Source organism: Mastomys coucha, unplaced genomic scaffold (genome assembly GCF_008632895.1).
Source record: "Mastomys coucha isolate ucsf_1 unplaced genomic scaffold, UCSF_Mcou_1 pScaffold22, whole genome shotgun sequence".
Taxonomy (NCBI): Eukaryota; Metazoa; Chordata; class Mammalia; order Rodentia; family Muridae; genus Mastomys; species Mastomys coucha.
In genome coordinates, this window is record NW_022196905.1 from 196,760,586 (window position 1) to 196,767,508 (window position 6,923).

The window sequence follows — 6,923 nt, forward strand, 5'->3', positions numbered from 1 at the left end:
AACACTGAAACACTTGTTTTTTAGACTACTTTATGACTTGCTTGAAAAATGACTTTGTTCACTATGGAAGGCCAATAACCTATGAGGTGTTGCCCAGGATTTTAACACTTCTAGTGCATGCATGACATTCTTCGTGCACACATAGCTACACAGTGAGAATATCACCAGACTACTTATAGCATCAATTCCTTCTATCAGGGCAGAGACTGCATGGTAACAGCTGTGTTGATACTTCCCGGGATATAAAATCTGGTAAGAAACCATATTACCAAAAGTACAAGAAGAAATGTTTTCATTTTACACCATATGGTTTGGCTTAGATCGGATTTACACATTTGGAGTTTCTTATTTATTTTTAATGGTGGTCTTTCACCTCAGGTACATGAATGTGCTTTTCACCTCTGCTCTTTGGGGACTGTGCCTGTCAAAGGCTCTGTCGGATGCAGGTCTGAGAATTCTCTGGCCTCCCATTGGCAGATTCTACATTCTCCTGCCTCCTCATAAGGAAACTGTGTTGTTTTAGGAGCTATAGGGGCAAGCACGGCAGCCTCGCTGGATGGTGAGTGGGGCACCAAGATCTTCTTTGTGACAAAGAGGTGACTCTTTCCCTCAGTCACTGTAAATGTACAGCATGGAGAAAATCCCCTCCGCAGACTCTCCTCTTCTCAGGTCCTGCTACTGGGTCATCGGGCCCAAGCCTGGTCTCCTTCTGGAAAATATTTGGTAATAAGAAACAGACGTTAGTCGGTGTTGTGAGATGGGGCTGTGACCTTTCACTTTCAGAGACCTGGGTGCTGAACCTTTCTGGAGGTTGGTGGTCTCCATCTAGTCCACAGCAGGTATTTTCAGTGCCATCAAGTCATATGGCATTTGTGTGCAACAGTACCTTGACCCCAAGGAGGAATTTATAGTAATGTATTGAAGCACAGGATCCTTGGGAGGACAAACCATTCTCTACACCACTCTCTCCATCATCACTGTGTTAGATCCAGGAGACTTCTTAAGTCAATTCCAACCTTTTGTTATAGAACCACTCATGGCTAGTACTCTTGACTATAGCTTCACTTGCTTCTTTATATCTTGTGATCTGCCCAGATTCTAATGCATACTAATGGCTGCCATTCTTTGTATTCATACTTTGAGCATTCTCTTGAGTTCTATTTAAGAAGTGTCAGCTGGAATAGATTGCAGGCACATCATGGCAATATATTTTCCAACCTTAGTATCAACTTCATTTATCACCCATGTTCTTTGTGTACTTTAGAGGTGCCTAGGCCATTGCAGACCATTACACATTTACCACACCCTGCATCTGAGAATGGCTTTATGTTTATAATATCATTGAAGATCCAAGATAAAGCTACAGAAACCTGGAAACCTAGGTTCTTCCAATGTTTCAGGGCTGCAGCTCCCAAGACACCAATTACATAGGACAGCAAATTTCAGTGGCTCTGAGACCTGTGGGAGGCACACCACTTGGGTTCCCATCACAGATCTGCCTCCGATTGTTTGTGTGACTCTGGGTGAGGCACTTACCCTCTAGACATCACTTTCTTCTTATCTATGAAGTGAGACTGATAAGAGTATCCTTGTTCCGGAGCTGGGACTCAGTGCATTCGAAATGCTCAGAACTGTGTCTGGAACACAGGGTGTTACATAAAGGCTATTATCTCATGAAGTGAAGAACAACAAACTTCCTCTAATTTGACAAGCACTTCTAGAAGACCATGTAATAGTGGAAATACTTTATGTAAAACCTGAAAATGAATTACCTGTATGAGTCAGTGGGAAACTTGAGAGCCAGAGTGGGAACAAGAGAGAACAAAAATGAGACAGCACCATCAGCCACATTCCATGTTAGAACAGCTGGCATCATAGAGCCTTATGCATATAGAAAACCCATTAGATGGTTGACTATTTGTTCTCTTTTGGGTCTCATTTTTTATCCAACAGTAGCATTTAACATTAAGTATGCCTAAGATACCCTTTATTCATTTTATCCTAAAATAATATTCCCCAGACTCCCAAGGTCTTAAGTAGCATTCCCTCTCAAAATGTACCTGGTAAGACTCAAATAACCAAGCAAAAACAAAAGATTAAGTGAAGCACTGACTTCTCTACACATTGAGAACTTGGGAATTTGTAAAGATTCTAACCACACTGGTACAGAAAGTACTTGGATAAGGTGTTGTCCTATTTTGGAGTACATTCAGAGTAGAGCTTTTGTAGGCCAGGCACAGAGGACTTTTATGAGCCTGAACAACTAAACTGAGGAAATCCCAGTTTAGCATAGACATGCACCTGTTGGTTCTTAGCAGCAGTAGAGAATGAACAAAACATTTCAAGCCACTCGCAAGCTTGGTCCCTCTTTGTATATAATCTCCCCTGCAGCATCTTTAGTGTTTCCATTTGCTTGTTTTGAGGAAGCAAAGAACATATTCATCCCTAGAGGGAGGTGAGGCATACACCCTGTGCTGCAATACACAGAAATCCTAACTCTCATTTGGAGAAAACATATTGATTTATCTGGAATATAGCTGAGACATTGCTTCAAACATACATTTCAGACATTAGCACTGAATAATCTTCCACAATAGGCAATAGTGAGTTTATGAATTATTCTTAAATCAGCTGATATAAGAAAATGATTATATAACTATGTAATTAAAAGTGTCATCCCACATTATTTGTTATACTTAATTTTGAGATTGCTGTTAAGTGATGGATTGAGTAGTATCTCCTGGTCAGGGAAGTGTTTATGCAATAAAATTTGTAAAAGTATGAGGTTAAAACACTCATGCCATCTGGAAGTGCACATAAACATTTTCTTGAACATTGTAAAGCCCATTTTTAAGGCTCTAGAACTTTTGAAAAATGCTTTTAGAAATCCAGAAAAAAACAAACCACGTGTGCAATTATCACATCCATGAATCAAAGGAGCAGCATTTCATATGAAGTTCAGATTAAGGTCATTGAATTTCCTATCAATATGAATCATGGATTCTTTGGGAAATGAGTAATATTAGATTTCAAAAATGTGTGAGATTTACCCTGGGAAATATTGGTGTGCTAGAAATTAAGAAATTTATTTTAGGGAGAATTATGTCAGTGAAGAAAAAAAATGACTCAGTTGTGGAGCAAGCATGAATAGCTAAGTTCAGAGCCCCATCACCCACATAAACAACAAAGAGGTGTAACAGCCAATCTGTATATCTCAGTACCCAGCACACAGACACAAGACATCCCTGGGGAAGATGCCTACATGGCCTAGTAAAATCTACAGGCTCTGAATTCAAGTGAATGACCCTGCCTCAATAAATAAGGTGACGAGCAAAATAAAACTTTGGCCTCTATACACACACACACACACACACACACACACACACATACATACACACACACATACACACACACATACACACACATACATACACACACATACATACACACACACATACACACACACATACACACACATACATACACACACACATACACACACACACATACATACACACACACATACATACACACACACACACATACATACAAACACACACACACACAGGAATTGTATCATGTCAAAGGAATAGCAGACAAGGTGAATATGAGAAAAGTTTAGTAAAAATATAATCGCAATGAAGGAAGACACATCATCAATAAATAAATTTATAAGGGAGCATCCCTCCTAGAAAGACTCTACAGTGGGTATATTTGTAATTGGGACATGTAGCATATCTCTAAAGCCTCAATGAATACATAAAGAGGTCTTCAGTATCATATCTCATATAAACTATATTTCAGTATCACTAAATAACTGATCTGTGTACTCTAGGTCAATCGAACCTAAAAAAAAAAAAAAAAAAAAAAAAAATCAGTGAAAGTATTTACCCTCGTTATAGTAAACTATAGTAACCTGACCTCTGACCCTACTGATCCATCTTGGCAATAGTGATAGCTCAATGACCAGACAGTTGCCACATGAAAAGCTACAGTACAATTTGAGCACCATTTACAAATAATTAAAACTGAATTTAATGCAGTCAGCCTCCAGAACTAAGCGACAGTCCCCTAAGTAAACCTAAGAGATGAAAGTGACAGTGGGAGGCAACTGGTCAAATGTGGAAGGCAAATTTTTCTAATTGTTCTATCAAGGCTGTGGAACAAATGGACCAAGGAAACCTAACAGCATAGTACATAGTATTGATGCTATGGGGATCCTTATTGCAACAATACAGATATTTAACAGACAAGTTAAAGCCCATTAGGGTTCTTTAGATACAGACTGGAAACACGAATACAGCTTATGTTTAGCAGTTATTCATTTCTCTTTTTTAAAAGTTTATTTATTTATATAAGTACACTGTATGAGACACACCAGAAGAGGCATCGGATCCCATTACAGATGGTTGTAAACCACCATGTGGTTGCTGGGAATTGAACTCAGGCCCTCTGGAAGAGCAGCCAGTGCTCTTAACTACTAAACCATCTCTCCAGCCCCAGTTATTCACATTACTTAAGCATGGAGCATGGTAACTGTGTTTTTCTTCACTGTATAGTAATTTCATACACTATGCAGTGGGCCTTAGTGGTTCTCAAGCTCCATGCCCTTCTGTACTCCCCATCCTTCTCCCAGTCTATCCTTTCTTCCCTAGTCCTTCTCCTACTTTCCGTGTGATCCTTTAAGCTTAGGGTTGCTTGCCCCTGTGTGGGAAGAAGGCTATTTACTGCCAATGTACTATTAGCGAAAGATGAGGTCCCATGGCCTCCTTTCCCACAATCTTTTTTTTTTAATCAAATGATATATTTTATTTTTTAAATCAAATGATAAATTTTATTTTATTTTTTATTAGATGTTTTCTTTATTTACAATATTTCATTTCCCACAATCTTTTATATGTTCCTGAAAGCACAATTTTATGGGAAGAGGTATCTAAGGAAAAATTTCTTGGAAAACGTTGATCACTAATGTAGTTCAGTGAAGGATATATGAAGTACTTTGAGGATTGGATTTTACTTCTGTTTATTCTTGAAAGTCAGTTTTAAAAATCAATTCTTAGAATCTCATATCTATATGTGTGTCTAAGCAGATGAAATAGACTGATAGATTTTTCTGGAAGGTTTTCTATTTGTATAGTATAATAGTGTGATTAAAAAATCACATCCATATTATCCATTCTTGAAATTTTGCATTGTGTATTAATCTATTATGCAAAAGCATGAAATAAGATGTACTTATTTTAGGTGTTTTCTAGCTACTATCCTGGATAAGAATTGAGTACATATTCTGAATTGTTTCCATTTAAAATGATGGCAGTGGAAAATCATGTCAGACAAGCAATGAAGTATTCAGAGATGACACAGAGACTCATAACACCTTTCAAAACCACTCTGCTGAATTCCAGGTCAGAAGTGGTCCCATCTCCATCTCAGAGAAAGAAGGATTTGACAGCACTGCCTCCCAATTCAGATTCAAGAAGTTCACAGTAGTAATTATTTGCTAAGTTTTCTAGTAAAACAGCAGCTTTCTGGTGTTTCAGGGTTCTCCTGGATGACGGCTGGAAACGTTACAATCTAGGAAGGACCAGCTCCACATCTCACACAGTATGCACTGCAAGACATAGTTTGTTACTGAAATAGCAGGTTGTCAACACCATCGATGTCTGGCTCTGTACGCACTCTAATACTGGTATCCACCATGCTGACATTTGTAGTCAAATACTTATTTGGTATGAAGAGTGAGAAAGATCCCTTTCAAACAAAGAGAATGACACCTGTCACTCCCATGAGGCCTGTAAAAGGCAGGTGTTATCTACAGAGTGCTTGAGAAGAACTTGTATAGTTTCTGGCTAGAGTATAGCTTCTAAGTATTAGTCAATAAAGTAACTCCAGTGCTTGTTTGGGCTGTTGTATGAGGTTCAGTTCATTTCATTTCTGCCTGTTATTGCCCCAAGTCCCTTACCAAGCCAAGGAGTCCAATAATACTAAATAATAATAATAATAATAATAATTAAATAAATCCTGTCCTAGATGCCAAGGAAGTGAGAGGCTGCCAGGACCCAGTGGGGATGACTTTAACTTTAGATGTTCCTGTCCAAAGGAAAGATAGGGGCAAAAAAATGGAACAGAGACTAAAGGATAGGCCATCCAGAGACCGCCTCATCCATCTCATATGCAGACACGAAACCCTGACAATATTGGTCAGAAACGCTTGCTGACAGGAGCCTGGTATGGCTGTTCCCTGAGAGCTTCTACCAGCACCTGACCAATATAGATGCAGATACTTACAGCGAACTATCAGACTGAGCCTGTGGACCCCAATGGAAGAGTTAGTGGAAGCACTGAAGGAGCTGAAGGGGATTGCAACCCCATAGGAAGAACAATATCAACTAACCTGACCACCCAGAGCTCTCAGAGACTAAACTATCAACCACAGAGTATACATGGAGAGGCCCATGGCTCCAGATGCATATGTAGCAGAGGATGGATTTATGTGACATCAATGGGAGGGGAGGCCCTTGGTACTGTGGAGGTTTGATGCCCCGGGATAGGGAGATGCTAGAGTGGTGAGGCAGGAGTGGGTGGATGGGTGGAGGAGCACTCTCATAGAGGCAAAGGGGAGGGGGAAGAGGGAAGATATGATGGGGGGTTTGTGGAGGGGTAACCAGGAAGAGTTATATCATTTGAAATATAAATGATTAAAATGGTTAAAATAAATCTCTAAGCTTTTGCTCCCAAATCCTTGCTACCTCACAAGTGGACTAAGGACAGCCCAGCCCAGCTGAGTAGAGAAAAGAGGCTCTGTGTCTGTACACTGAGAGTCAGTTGTGCATCAAAGTAAACTTCATAAGCTGAGTTCCAGAAGCCCCCACCAGCTGCTGGTCCATTTCTCCCCATTACCCCACGTACATGGAGTAAGTACA

At 39.7% G+C, this 6,923-nt stretch overlaps 1 long non-coding RNA gene across 1 annotated transcript in view; it reads right to left on the reverse strand.

Annotated features, from left to right (window-relative positions):
- Window positions 1-334: 334 nt before the first annotated feature.
- Window positions 335-6,923, reverse strand: part of LOC116071410 — an 86,454-nt gene continuing 79,865 nt past the window's right edge. The window contains exons 2-3 of the long non-coding RNA XR_004110885.1: window positions 1,537-1,637; window positions 335-709 (exon numbers count right to left, since the gene is read on the reverse strand). This is a non-coding gene — a long non-coding RNA (uncharacterized LOC116071410). The remainder of the gene's footprint in view (window positions 710-1,536; window positions 1,638-6,923) is intronic.